Source organism: Lissotriton helveticus, chromosome 12 (assembly GCF_964261635.1).
Source record: "Lissotriton helveticus chromosome 12, aLisHel1.1, whole genome shotgun sequence".
Classification (NCBI taxonomy): Eukaryota; Metazoa; Chordata; class Amphibia; order Caudata; family Salamandridae; genus Lissotriton; species Lissotriton helveticus.
In genome coordinates, this window is record NC_136073.1 from 503,318,056 (window position 1) to 503,333,023 (window position 14,968).

Below are 14,968 nucleotides of genomic sequence, written 5' to 3' on the forward strand. Positions count from 1 at the left end.
CTACTTCCTACACCCTGCTCCCATCCATAGGTGCAGTTTCATGCATCCAATAGTCAACCCACTAAACAAAAGAAAAATAAATAATGGAATGAGACGCTAGCCTGTGCCTTAAGTCCTTGCCAAATCAACATACTCTGTCCCTAGGAACCTTCAATCCTAAACTGTGTTACTATGCTCTTCAAAAAACAACCATTTTTGTGCCCAAGCATATTAAAAACAAGTGTTTTCAATCTCCCTTACTTACGTCCAATTATTTACCCGGACTTGCTAAACGCCAAAGTCAATGTGCTCAATAAACTGACATAAGGTTTTGAGTACAATTTAAACATACCACGTGATTAAACTTGACCCCATGACACCCAAAGAAAACAAACTAAACAAAATACTTTGTGCGCCCCCAATGCACCAAAAAATAATAAAACATGTATAACATCCAGAGAATATCTATACTTTCAATTCACCAAAATAATCTCACAGATGGCAGAGTCCACGAGAACCAGCAGAATTGCAAGAAATAGTTTGTGTCTATCAGACTTCAGAATAAAAGGAAGCAAGCCAGAAAGCCTTCAGAGATGACTTGTAGGAAAGGCAGAGCCCAGCTCTCCTTCAGCAGAGCAGCCGACAGCAGGGTAACAAACAGAAAAGCAGGCCTTCCAGATCAGCCATCCAGTTGGGGGGTATTCAGTCCTTTGTATAGGGACAGGGTACAGCCTATTAAAGTGAAGTGTTAGCCCCTCTCTTCCATCCTACATAGGCAAGTCCATCAGAATGTAAAGGTGGGTAGATGGGCACTTAGACACACATATCCTTACTGTGTTGTGGCTGACTAGAAGGAATGCTCAAAAGTGTAGCTGTCACCCACCCCAGATGTGTATTGGAGAAAAACTGTGAGGCACACAGAGCAGTGAGTGCAGATAAATGTCCACTTTCTAAAAGTGGCATTTCTAAAACAGTAATGTTAACCTCTTAGCTGCTAGTCCTCCCTCGTGCCAGGCCCTTTTTGGCTATTTGGGGTAGTTTGCACTTCGACCCCAGTAACTTTTTGTCCACATCATGTATCTATGCCAAATTTGCATCCTTTACTTCCAATATCTTGAGGATTGTAAAGGTACCCAGGCTTTGTGCACTCCCCTGGGGGACCCAGAAATTAGCCAAAATACAGCTAGATTTATTTAATTTTTTTTAATGGGACAAAAGTGCTGCAGAAGAAAGCGTATGTTTTTTCCCTGTAAATTGCATCAACAAAAGGTTTGTGGTGCTGAAATCAACATCTACTCAGCTTTCAAGGACAGGCAGACTTTTGTCAGAAAACCAACATTTTTTACACAGTTTTGGCATTTTACTAGGGCATAGCCTATTTGCTATTATTTGTGCTTTCAACCTCCTTCAAGTTAGTGGTAAAAATGGTATAAAAGCAATAATGGATCACAGAAAACTATACATTTCTGGAAACTAGGCACAATTCTGAAATTAGCAAGGGGTAATTTGTGTAGATGCTTCAAGTTTTTTTCAATGGAAAATAACAGTTGAAAATGAAAAAAATTGAAATTGAGTTGAAAAAAACAGCTATTTGTGCCAACGTTTTCACCTGTAACTTCTTCTAAGTATGACAGATTCACAGCTGTGGGTTTCGGACACCACCTCAGCCGTCACCTATGGAAACCTAGCAAACCTTCACATTTTTGAAAACTAGACACTCAGGGGAATCCTGGATGGGGTGACTTGTGTGACTCACACCAGGTTTTGTTTCCCAGAATCCTTTGCAAACCTCAAACTTGGTAAGACAAACTACATTGTCCTCACATTTCTGTGATGGTGGAAAGTTCTGGCTTCTGCTAGGAGGCACAAACTTACACCCACCCAGCATTCACACAAATGTCTCGATAAAAATTGCACCTCATTTGTGTGGGTAGGCCTAGTACACACAACAGGAAACGACCCAAAACGCAAGGTGGACATATCATATTTTCCCGGTGAAAATAGGCCCTTTTTTCGCAATGTGCTTAGCTGTGGATTTTGGACACATGCTCTGCCTGCACCTAAGGAAACCTAGCAAATCTATACTTTTTTAAACACTAAACATCCAGGGGTATCCAGGATGGAGTGACTTGTGGGGCTCTCACCAGGTTCTGTTATCCTGAATGCCTTGGAAACCTCAGTCTTTGTAAACAAAAATACATTTTCCTCACATTTCTGTGATAGAAAGTACTGGAATCTCTGGGAAGCCACACACTTCCACCCACCCAGCATTCCTCAAAGTCTTCTGATAAAAATGGTAGCTAACTTGTATTAGAGGTTCACCCAGGGGAGTCCAGGGGAGGCCCAAAGATGTGTCGCTTGGGTGGATCCCCAAATGTTTTCCTAACCAGAATCCCCTGCAAAACTCAAATTTAGCAGAAAAAAATCACATTTGTCTCACAGTTCTGTGTGAACAGTTGTGGGATCACCGGACTGGCACTACCACCCAGCGTTCTCCCAGGTCTTCTGATGAAAATGGTACCTCACTTGTGTGAGTGGGCCAAGTACCCGCAGCAGGGAAGAGCAGGGAAGAGCCCAAAACTTATTGTGGAGACATCAAAAATTATCTATCACACAACTACCTGGTTTTGAAAGAGGGCCACCTGCGTTTTTGGTCCTGGACTCTAGCCATCTAGGAATACATAACAAAACCCAGACATTTCTGAAAAACTAGACAGCAGAGGGAGTTCAGGCTTGCATGGATTCCCCAATGTTTTCCTATCCAGAATCCCCTGCAAACCTCAAATTTAGCTAAAGAAATCACATTTTCCTCACATTTCTTCCTGGAATCACTGTGCCGGCACAAATGCCTCTACCACTCATCGTTCCCCTCAGTCTCCAGAGTAAAATGATACCTCACTTGTGTAGATGGACCAAAGGCCTGCAACTGGGAAGGGCAAACACATAGAGATTTAGGGTATAGCACAGCAAACTCTAAGAGCTATTTTTTTAAAGATACGTTTTTAGGCGACTCTGTATTGGACACCCACACAAGTGAGGTATAATTTGTGTCGGGAGACCAAGGGGAATGCTGGGTGGTAGAACATTATTGCCAACACAAAGATTTAAATACAATGTGATTTTCCACACACATGCCCGACATCCCTGGACTCTCCCTGATGTCTAGTATTCAGAAATGTTTGGGTTTGGTATGTTTCCCTATATGACCACCGAGCTTACGACCAAAAACACATGTGCTCACCTTGCAAAACAAGGTTGTTTTCTGATAGCTTTTATGTCTCCAAAGCAGGTTTTAGGCCCTTGCCTGTCACAGGTGCTTGGCCCACCCACACAAGCGAGGCACCATTTTTATCAGGAGATCTGGAGGAGCACAGGCTGGTACACAATGTCTGACAGCCCAGTGATCCCACAACTTTCCCACATAGAAATTTGGAAAATATATATATATTTTTTTAGCTAAATTTGAGGTTTTCAGGGGATTTTGAGTAGGTAAACGTTGGGTGATCCACGCAAGTCACACCGTCCTGGACTCCCCTGGGTGTCTAGTTTTCAGAAATGTCTGGGTTTGGTAGGTTTCCCCTAGATGGCCACCGAGCCCGGGACCAAAAATGCAAGTGTGCCCCTTGCAAAACCATGTCGTTTTGTGATAGATCATATTTATGTCTCCACAATGCATTTTGGGCCCTTCCCTGACACGGGTTCTTGGCCTACCCATTCAAGTGAGGTACTGTTTTTATCTAAAGACCTGTGGAAATCGGGGTGGTAGGAAATTTGTGTCAGCCCGGTGATCCCACCACTTTCCCACCCAGAAATGTGGGAAAAATGTGATTTCTTTTCAGCAAAATTTGAGGTTTTCAGGGGATTCTGGGTAGGAAAGTATTGGGGAATCTATGCAAATCACACCTCCTAGGACTCCCCGGGGTGTCCAGTTTTTAGAAATGTCTGGGATTGGTAGGTTTCCCTAGATGGTCGCCGAGCCTGAGATTAAAAACGCAGGTGACTCCCTTCAAAACAATGTCTTTTTGTAATCAATTATTTTGAAGTCTCCACAGTACATTTTGAGCCGCTGCCTGTCACAGGTACTAGGCCTACCCTCACAAGTGAGGTACCATCTTTACTGGGAGACTTTGAGGAATGCTGGATTGGTGGAAGCGTGTTACTCCCCAGAGATTCCAGAACTTTCTATCACAGAAATGTAAGGAAAATGTGCTTTAATTCCCAAAGTCTGAGGTTTGCAAGGGATTCCAGGTAACAGAACCCGATGAGAGCTACACAAGTCACCCCATACTGGATTCCCCAGGGTGTCTGGTTTTCAAAAATGTACAAATTTGCTAGGTTTCCCTCGGTGACAGCTGAGTTAGAGCCCAAAATCCACATCTGGGCACATTGCAAATAAAGGGTCAGTTTTCTGTGGAAAATGTGATGTGTCCACATTGCGTTTGGGGCCATTTCCTGTCAGGAACACTAAGCCTACCAAGACAAGTGAGGTACCATTTCTATCTGTTGACTTCAGGGTATTCTGGGTGAGGGTAAGATTGTATATCCGTGCAGATTCCAGAACTGTCCATCACAAAAATGTGAGGAAAAGATTTTTTATTTAAGTTTGAGGGATTCTGGGTAACAGACCCTAGTGAGAGCCACACAAATCACCCCATTGGATTTCCCTGGATATCTAGTTTCTAAAAATGTATAGGATTGCTAGGTTTTCTTAGGTGCCGGCCGAGCTAGGGTCCAAAATCCACAGCTAAGGCACATTGCAAAAAAGGGTCCGTTTACACTGGAAAAATGTGATGTGTACATGTTGCATTTGCGTCAGTTTCCTGTCGCGCGTACTAGGCCTACCCGCACATAGAGGTACCATTACAATTGGAAGACTTAGGGGAATGCTGGGTGGGTGGAAGTTTGTGGATCCGCGCAGATTCCGGAAATTGAATGTATTTTTTATTTTTTACAAAGTTTGAGGTTTGCAAGGGATTCTGGGTAACAGAACCTGGCAAAAGCCACACAAGTCCCACCATCCTGGATTCCCCTGGGTGTCAGTTTTCAAAAATGTATAGGTTTGCTAGGTTTCCTTAGGTGCCGGCTGAGCTAGGGTCCTAAATCCGCAGCTAGGCACATTGCTGAAAAAAGGTTAGTTTTCAATGTAAAATGTGATGTGTTCACGTTGCATTTTGAGCCATTTCCTGTGGCTGGCAATAGGTATACCCACACAAGTGAGGTATCATTTTGATTGGGAGACTGGGGGAAATGCTGTGTTGGTGAAAGTTTATTGCTCCCCATAGTTTTAAGAACTATCTATCACAGAAATGTGAGTAAAAAATCTGACATGCCTAGTGGGCTTTCTGCCCCTCAGAGGCAGATAATGGGCTTTTGCCCCCATCTACCTCTGGGGGATGGGGGGACAGAAAGACTGGCAATTTTTTGGGGGAAAGGGGCATTGGCAGGCCCAATCTGGACCACCCCCACCCCTAGATATAAATACACAAAAACAAATCCCTGGTACATATTGGGCTTTCTTCCCCCATCTGCCTCCTGGAGGGGCACAAAAACTTTTGTCTTTGGGGGGGGTTGAGGGGAAATTGGGATGCCCATTCTGTGCAGTCCTCACCCCTGACCTAAACAAATAATTCCTGGCATCTAGGGTGCTTTCTGCCCCCTGGGGGGGGAAGAATGACTGATCATGCCTTTTTTTCTGGGGGAGAAAGGCCCCTGCCCAAGGGGCCACTCCCTCCTCTCTGGTGCCTAGTGGGTGGATCCCTGCTTGGAGACTGCCCTCCTGGGGTGATGCCCAAGCAGGGAAGGGTACCATTGGAATGGGGGGATTCTCCCCTTTCCAACAATACCTCTTCCATGTAATTCACAGCTTGGGGGCCTGAGATAGCCCCCACAAGCCCCAAAGCAATGATGCTATGATTCATTTTCATTTTCAATGTAATAATGACAGCTCTCTATGCACACGATCATCAGTACATTGAAACCAAAAAAAGCCTCAGGAGGTTGGAGAAGCTCTTCCCCACCTCCAGAGGCAAAACATGTAAAAAGGTTATCCCTCTGCTGTCTGCAGCAGAAGGATTTTGTGCGCCTGTGCACATGATGGAATGGTTCCTTCATGAGCACAGGAGCCCTGGTGCTCATGCCGGAACCATTCCGTCATAAGCACCGAAGGGGTTACATCCAACTTCACCAGTAAAGAGGATTTATTATTACCATTCCAAACATATGAAACATGAAAAAGCTACTCCTCTCTGATCAAGAATTAGAACTTAAAAGTGTATTATGGAATTCCCAATGGTAGCCTATGTGAGTGTTAGGCCTCATAGTAGTGAAAAACGAATTTGAGTGTATGTCACTGCCAGGACATGTAAAGAGTAAATACACATGTCCTATCTTTTAATGCATAGCAAGCTGCCTTTAGGGTTATTTAAGGCCTAATTTGGGAGGGACATATGTTATAAAAAAGGGGTTCAAGCCTTGGCAAGTTGCTTTAAATGCCAAGTCGAAGTGGAAGTAAACTGCAAACACCCACACTGCAGAGGCAGGCCTGATACAAGTTTGAAAGTCTACTTCTGGGTGTGGCACAATCAGTGCTGCAAGCCCACTATTACCGTTTGACTTACAGGCCCTGAGTACATGTTATACAACTTTACAAGGCATTTACCAGTACAGCAAATATGCCATTCAGCTACACACCAATGTTACCATGTTTATGCAAGAGAGCCCATGACCTTTAACAATGGTTAGCAGTGGTCAAGAGCTCAGAATCCTAAAGTAAAAAAAAACATTTTTTAAATGAGAAGGAAGAAGGCTGAAAGGTTTGGGGTGACCCTTCAGGGAGGGTCCTTTCCAAAACCAAGCCTCAGACAGCAAGCACTGCTACTGTAAACCCTTTGCCAGTAGCCTATCTGCCACTACATCTGCTGCTCTAAACGTAACTACTTCCTGGCTACACAGTGATGATTTGGACATCTCAATGGATGGAGGAGAATGAAAGCTATACTAATTCACTCTTCTGGTGATTGCTCGAAATGTATCATTTATTTGTAATATATGTGTTATGTTTTGGGGAAAGAGGCAGATAGAGATGTACGGGAAAGGCATAGTCAAGTGTTAATGTTGAGCACCAGTTCTGGCAACAGTATTGAAGGTATTCCAGCTTTGCCATCAATTCTGTGGATTCAAATTGGAACAGTAGGAGAATTCATCCCCTAAAACTGGTGGAAGTAGAAATGTTGGTTGCCAAAGTAATTAAAAACACAAATCACTTTGTTAAAAACTATTACAGCAAAATTAGCTTAATGGAACCCTTCATATCTCAGTCTATCGCCGGTAAATAACACTTTGTTAACTATGGGGTCGATTCCGATCTGGGTCGGAAATCAATCTGACTGAGCCGGATCCAGGGTGTTTTCTGACCGATCCGGGCTGCTGCATTCCAACTGAGCGAGTACGATGCAGCCGTATGCTGTCGGACTCGTTTCGGTCAGACTCCTATTGAAGTCAATGGGAGCCGGTCCTACAAAGCGTACAGTGGGTACGCGTTGGTGCCATCTGCACCATACATGCCTGTGTTGGGGAGACCCATGGGTCTCCCCCTGTGTCCGAGCCGTGAGGCTGCGGGTAACAGGGGGTCCGATGTGGACCCCCAAAGTCCAGCTCCGGGACCTATTGCGAGCCGGAAGCTCCGACACCATCCAGCTGCCCTAATCGCGCTTCGTACTGGCTCGGTCGGAATTTGCCTTCATTGAACGCCACGGTTAGCTTACGGCCGAGACGTACCGAGCAGTTCGGACCCAGAAACGATTCAGCCAGAGTTTTCGCGCTTGTTCGCATCGTACTTTGTCGTCCGGACCCGTGTATGACCCAGACAGAAATTCAGCCTTCGAATCCAACCCGCTAATCCCGAACCCGATTCGGAGCCATTCCGACCGAGATCGGAATCGGCCCCTAAGTACTCACAACACGGAGGCACCGTGCATTAGGCCCAAAACAACGCATCAAATGTCCACGATAAAGTCAACACGACGGCCCAAAATTGCAAAACACGAGCGCAAAAAAGATGCGATGAGGCCAATCGTGATACACAAAGCAGCAAAATCCAGCGACAGGCCTGCAAATCCCACGGGTCATGCGGGAAAATGCACTAAAAAAGATTCAAGAAGAACACACCAAAAACAATCCAAAGTGCGTAGCACTATGGATGCACCTGGACCAAGTGCAGAGGTCAACGCGAACTCCACAAGCCCCACAGACCACCAGCGAGGAACAACGGGGTCAGGGAAGGCCAAGGAAAAGAGGGCAAAGAAAGATGGGGTGCAGTCTACAGGAACACCAGATCAGCGTTACGGAGGTGACAGAACACTACCATCAACTACCATCAACTGGGGAGAGGATGTGGCCCTTGGGTAGACTGCCAACTTTGGTGCTGGAAACCAAGGTTCGAGCCTAGGGGTCGCGTCCACATCCTGTGATTCAGGGCAAATCACTTATTTTCCCATGCCTGAATGTGTCCTTGTGTAACGTAACCGGTGCTCATGTGAAGTACTCCAATACCTTCGGGTCGCGCTATATAAATGTGCTTTAAAAAAAACGGACCCGGGCTGGCGGGTGCTTCCTGCTGTATGGACTGTGCAGGGGCTAAGTTCTCCTCTAAGTAGATTGGCTGCTCTGGTCCTGGTGGTGGGTTGCCTGGGATGTCCATGAGCTGTTGTAGGGCATCAGTGTCGAAGGTGTGGTGGTCCTCTCCAGCATCACTGATGCCAACTTACCAACGAGCAATGCTTTTCCATAGGTGCCATTCTGGTAGTGCTGGTTGATGATGGACTGTCGCAAAATGTAGAAATCTTGCACAATGCCTGGGTGGTTAGCGTCGACATTGGTGGAGATTCCCCGGTGGTCCACTATTGCCTGCACATTGATGGAATATGTGTGCTTTCTGTTGCGGTTACTGTGTGCAGTGTTGCCAGGGGGCACAAGTAGGACGTGTGCAGTCAATTGCCCCCACACTCGTGCAGGACAACAGCTATGGCATAGACGCCTTGCTTGGTCTCCAGCTGTTCCTGCGCAGTGTGGGGGAGGTATGGATAGTGGGGTAACAAGCTGATGATGTCATTCATTCATGACCATTGTGAGGAACTTGTATTGGGCTGGCTGTGAGACTCCTCCGACTCTGGCGGTTGTTGGATGGAGGTTACCAGAGGCCCACACGTGCAGCACGGCCAGCAGCTTTGTCTGAGGTGGGATGTTGGTTGTCCGCTGTGTTGGTACTATTAGCCTGTGGTCAGTGGTGGTCAGGATGCAAATGATGGTTGTCCCTTTGAGCCTGTAGTGAGCAATGACATTCTCTGGTGTTGGGCCTGTGTGGTTGGTGCGTTTTATGAAGGTCGCTGTCTTTGTCTGCGCAGCCTCAGTGTTGGTCGGGGAGTGGTGTGGGGGTCCTGGGGGTGCTGGCGGTGGGTGTTGGGACTCTGAGCTACATGATCAGTGACTCCATGGCATCTGTTCCCCTTCAGGTGTGGCTCTGGCCTAGGCTCCCTTTTCTGGTGCAGGCTGTGGTCAGACTTTACACCAGGTCAGAGCAGGTGTTAATTTCCTGCTGCTAACACACCTTATCACTTGTTTAGAGTTCTTATCGCTGATCTGGCTGGTCGTTGAGAATGTTGCGGAGTGGTGTTGTCGTTGCTTTTTGCATGGGAACGCCTACTCTGCCTCTCATTAGCGATAGTTGCCGGGCTCATCTGTGGCGATGTTTTTTGTGGCTGCTATCGTAGGAAAACTAGTGATATCGGCTGTTGGCAATAGCTTGTGAATAGGGCGATAGATTTACCGCCACTTTGGCTGGGGTACAGTGCTGACAACTCAGCGATAGCTCCTTGAGAATATGGCCCTTAATTTGGGCAGCCATTTGACATGGCTAAGCACTAGAACACATTTAAGAGCATGGGCACCTTAAGTAGCTTCCATTTGCGACTGTACAGACTGCGATGGCTTGCCACTTGCACATTGTACACAAAAACATTGTTGCTTTACCAGCTTTGCCACTAGCTATCAGTATGCACATTTTTGTTTTCAGATTGATATTGTTACCATGGCAAAGCGAACTAGTGCCACACAAGCAAGGAGAGCCAGTCGTCAGCGTCGCATTGTCAGTGAATGAAGCTCTGAATCCTGCTGAACCATTTAGTGGCACAGGACTGGCTGGTTGATCCGATCTATTTAAAACTGCAGCCAAAATAAATCGGAGCTCTCATGCTGCCCCATGACGACCATTAGCCTAGCGTATCCTTTTTTTAAATACATACCGAGACTTGTAGTTGTTTCCCATTAGAAAACATAATAAAAAATGCTACGAACGTCGTACCTGGAAAATATCAAGGTCACTCCACCTCTGCATGAATGTGGGTTCCTACATATTTTAAACAAATGGCAACATTCGAGTTTTGTGGCGTTTCGATAGCAATGTGAAAACCTGAATAGGGAGCATTGTAATGCTATACATAACAAAGGGACTGACATAGCAATTAGTCAGGGAAGGATAGGGGCAACACTGGAACTGGAGTGGGTAGCGTGGGCAGAGAGGGATGCCAGCAGAGCCCTTGGTAGAAAATTATTGAACCTTCTACTTTTTTTTTTTACAAACTAAGCAATTACTTTTCTGTTCCACAATGAGCATATTTGAAACTTTCCAAAATTCCACAGCCAACAAACAAAAGCTGCACTCCGTCACCACTATTATGTAGCTGTTTTCTTACCAGTTCTCTGCTCTGTGCCGAATGCAGTTGTCTCAGCTATGCCGACAGGACATTTCCATTGAAGTCTCTGCCCTTGTGGCCTGAATCTCTTCCTTACCTCAGCCTTTGGGGGCAGGGGCAGTTTCTGGTCATGGACTGAGAAGAACCAGAATGTTCCATTCCATCTTACTAATATCTCAGAAGCAGGGGTGGAGTTGCCTCAGTTATGGGGGGGTGGGAGTGTCTGGCTTAGCAGGTAGCAGCTCTCCTACCTGGTAGTTTCACACTTTTAATTCTCCCCCAGGACTCTCTCCGAATCTGTGTTCATTGCACTTGTGCATCACAAGAGCTGATCCACACAACTATAAGTTAGGTGAACGTTTTTGCAGGCTCATGTTTGCAAATTAGGGCAGTTTTGAACTTCACTCTTTATAGGTGTTGTCGGGGTACGGAAGAGTGCATGATCTGGAGCTTGCTACAGGGAGACTTATAGTAAAACCCGACCCAACAGACCATAAAATACACACACAAATAGCCACAAACTGAAATACAGAGAAACCCATAGGGCACTGCCTGGTTTTCCTATTAGCAAGTCCAAACCTGACTTTTACCAACATGACATTGCAGCGTTGTGTCTCTTTCTCGTGTGTTTTTTTTACTGGTTATTTTGGAATCTTGTTGCTTGGTTACCTTAAAAAATAAATTCGGTAATAAAATAGCACATCCATTAACGTTTTTTTACAATTCTTTCTTGCAGTTTTTAAATAACGGGAATGCGACCCTTGATATTGGAGCACTTTATACGAGCATCTGCTTCATTACACAAGGACACATTAATTTTGCGGAGGCAGAAGGACATTAATAGATTTATCAAGAGTCAAAGGATGCGCAACACACGCCGAGCCTGCTATCTAGCTCGAAGGTAGGCACCTCTACCCGTTACGCCAAGTCATGTCCTGTGAAGTAATAGAATCTGAAAGACTTAGACAAAAACCTTCCCCTGAAAGCTTTCTGTACTTGTGGCAGGTTCAAAGAAACGTTTTGCTTTTTTTGTTTTCTGTCAGTGATTCTGATGGTAGAATTTGTATTATGTATGATAATGGTTATGGCACTCGCACTTATTTTGCAGCCCAAACACGCTTTTCAATGTACTTGTCTTTAAAAACAAGAACTGACGTTTCCTTTAGGCTGTTAGATAACGTTTGAGAAATGAAGCCAATGTCTTTTCTACACAGCAGCAGGGTTCACTTCATAAAAAAAATAAACACTCCTACCATAATTGAAGCATAATTCAACAATAAACACATAACATTCTACATATAGATGTGGTATTAAAAATGAACAATTATACTTGGATATTTCCAAGCCCCATATCACTGGACCTGTTTATAAAAAGTAAGAGAAATGTAATTTTTCTTGAAAACCTGTCAAGATTACATAGTCCTTTGAAAATATAAGCCATGCTTTCCCGCTGCTAGGAAAACAAGAAATCATCAAAGGTAAATCATCTTGAGAAAGAGACAAAATGACTTTAGTGGACTGAGTGCTCACAGCAGGGACACAATCCTTATGGATGATGAAAGATTTCTTCTACTGTATAATCCTGAAGATTTATTTCTTCTTTTTTGTGCTTTTGTTCATTTGTTTGTTTAATACAAAAAAGCAACACATTAAGAAATACATATAACTTGATTTATAGCATACACAGAAGGTGATCAGCCTCAAATTCTTTATTAGCTACTTGCATATGCATTTGTCGGTATGTAACGTTTACAACAAAATTTTTACAACGCACTGCCATTACAACGCAGGTATTACCACGCATACCATTACAACGCATTGCGCTGGGGGGCGCTCTAGGATAGGGAATAAGTTTAATTTTCTATCCAACACCTTCCCTAGTGTCCACGGGGACTGGAGTTGGAATAGAAAATTATACTTACCACTATCCAGCACCTCTAAGCGCTATGCGTTGTAATGGTATGCGTGGTAAAAACCGCGTTGTAAAGGTATGCGTGGTAAAAGTATGCATTATAACGTCATACATCCACATTTGTCCAACATAACGAAGTAGAATATACAATTAGGAGTAGAAAAAAAGCTCTCGTAGCTTTGAACGCTCATAATAAATGGCAATGCAGGTGTGTGCGATCTTACACTAGCACATGCTCCCGATATTTATATATACATACATTTGAAATTTATATTCACACAAAAGTGAAAAAGTGAAAACTTATGGAGATTTGCATATGCAGTTGCACTGCTTTGGAATGCAGTAATGCTCCACATATTTTTTTAATGAGCATCTGCTTTGTCCCAAAGGCAGCTGGGAATATTTCTATACAATTAGTACAAATCTAAAGCACAGTGCACTCTTTGCACTTTTACTAATATGGAGTGTGACATTTTGGGTCTATTTCACTCCTATAGTACTCCTTCGCATTCAATTCCTCCAAATTGTTCTCGCCCCCCACAGACATATCAGGGCATATTCTTGATCCAGTGTTCACTAATATGGAGTATGTTGAAACTCTGCCCACAATCCCACTGGTGTGGTCAGATCATCTGGCCATCCCCATAAACATATCCCAAGCTAAGACACCACTGAACAATGCTCCTGCTACTAGGTGGGTGTGACAATGGTCTAAGGTGACCCCTGAGAGGCTTAATCAAGCCCTCGATAATAACTGTTTGAATCTTGACCGGTGTATCGACATAGCCAGCAGTCAACCTGATGGCTCGCTCAGAAGAGCACTTGACCAGATTGCACCTATCGTAAAACAAGCTGCACGTAGAAATATACCATCAGCGGGATGGTTCAATTATGAACTCTCAACCCTTAAAAAGAAATGCAAGAGGCTTGAGTGCCTAGGGCGCAGAGCCTATGATCCAGGCTGCAGAGATGACATCCAGATAGCACTGAACGCGTATCATCGGCATATCAACCAATCTGCTGAGATTACTATTCCAAGAAAATTTCTGCTCCTAACTGCTCTCTCTAAATTTTTCAGATTGTTAAATATCTCACCCTGCTATCATCTGTCTATCAACTGGTCCTGTGTGAACTTATCAATCTTTCTCTGTCCTCTGGACGTGTCCCCCAGCAGTGGAAACACGCCATAGTGGTACCTCTCATAAAAAAACCCTACTCAACCCCTCTAACCCGGAAAATTATCAAACTATATTACTGCTACCTGTATTTTCTAAAATTGCTGAGAAGCAGGTGAATAGGCAGCTCTTCAGCCATCTGGAGGACAGCAATCTCCTTCACGGTACTTAATCTGGCTTCCACTCCTCTTACAGCACCACATCCCACTTGCTGCTGTCCCCCGAGTCAGCCAGTTGGATCATGGACGAGGGGAATGTAAATGTAAATGTATTTCGATTTATATAGCGCACGAATCACCCAGGGGTCTCAAGGCGCTTGCTTAGGGAACCCGTCCTGGTATTCCCCTGTGAGATACCCCGGCAGGGTATTCACAAGGTGAAAGCCAGGCATCCCGCCGCGAGGGGCCGTAGTGGAGATTAAGCAAGCTATTGCCCAGAGTTGCAGAGTGTGACCCCGTGAGTCGAGTAGGCACCGGAGCGAGAATTGTCGAGTCCGTGGAATTTTTGAGCCCGAGACCCGCCGAGGCGGGGAATCAAACCCTGGTCCACGGCTGATCTCAGCTTCCGGGTCTGCCGCCTCTAACCACTGAGCCACGCTTCTCCACACTGAGCCACGCTTCTCCACACTGCACACTGGAACACTGCAGCCATCTTGATGTTGGATCTCAGTGCCGTCCTCAATACCGTATCACACAACATCCTAATCAAGAGGCTTTGGAAATGTGGCATTGGTGGCAATGATTTGCACTAGCTTACCTCAGTCCTGCTGGGATGCACCTTTCTGATCACTCCAAAACCCTTAACCTTGATGGTGCATTTCCTGCACCAGTGAGTTCCACAGGGTTCCTCACTCAGCCCAACCCCTTTTTAATGTATATGTCCGCCCTCTGGTGGAGGTCATCGAGTGATATGACTTTCACCCACTGATGACATGCAAATTGTCATCACTGTTGCACAACAGCAATTGTGTATCCTCCTCCCTCTGCCTATAACTGTCAGAGGTAGCGGCATGGATGGACTCAAACTGTTTAAAACTGAATGCTGGGGTGACGGAGGCATTGGTTCTTGACAAGCACCTCAACATTTGGTCCAGTGCTTGGTGGCCTGATGACCTTGGTCCTTTGCCCCCTTCCAAGTCAAAGGTTAAGAATCTG

The 14,968-nt window shown here is 45.1% G+C and overlaps 1 long non-coding RNA gene across 1 annotated transcript in view; it reads left to right on the forward strand.

The window, feature by feature from the left end:
- LOC144799596 (uncharacterized) overlaps nucleotides 1-14,968 on the forward strand; it is a 313,426-nt gene that overhangs the window by 245,133 nt on the left and 53,325 nt on the right. The window contains exon 3 of the long non-coding RNA XR_013603843.1: nucleotides 11,464-11,628. This is a non-coding gene — a long non-coding RNA (uncharacterized LOC144799596). The remainder of the gene's footprint in view (nucleotides 1-11,463; nucleotides 11,629-14,968) is intronic.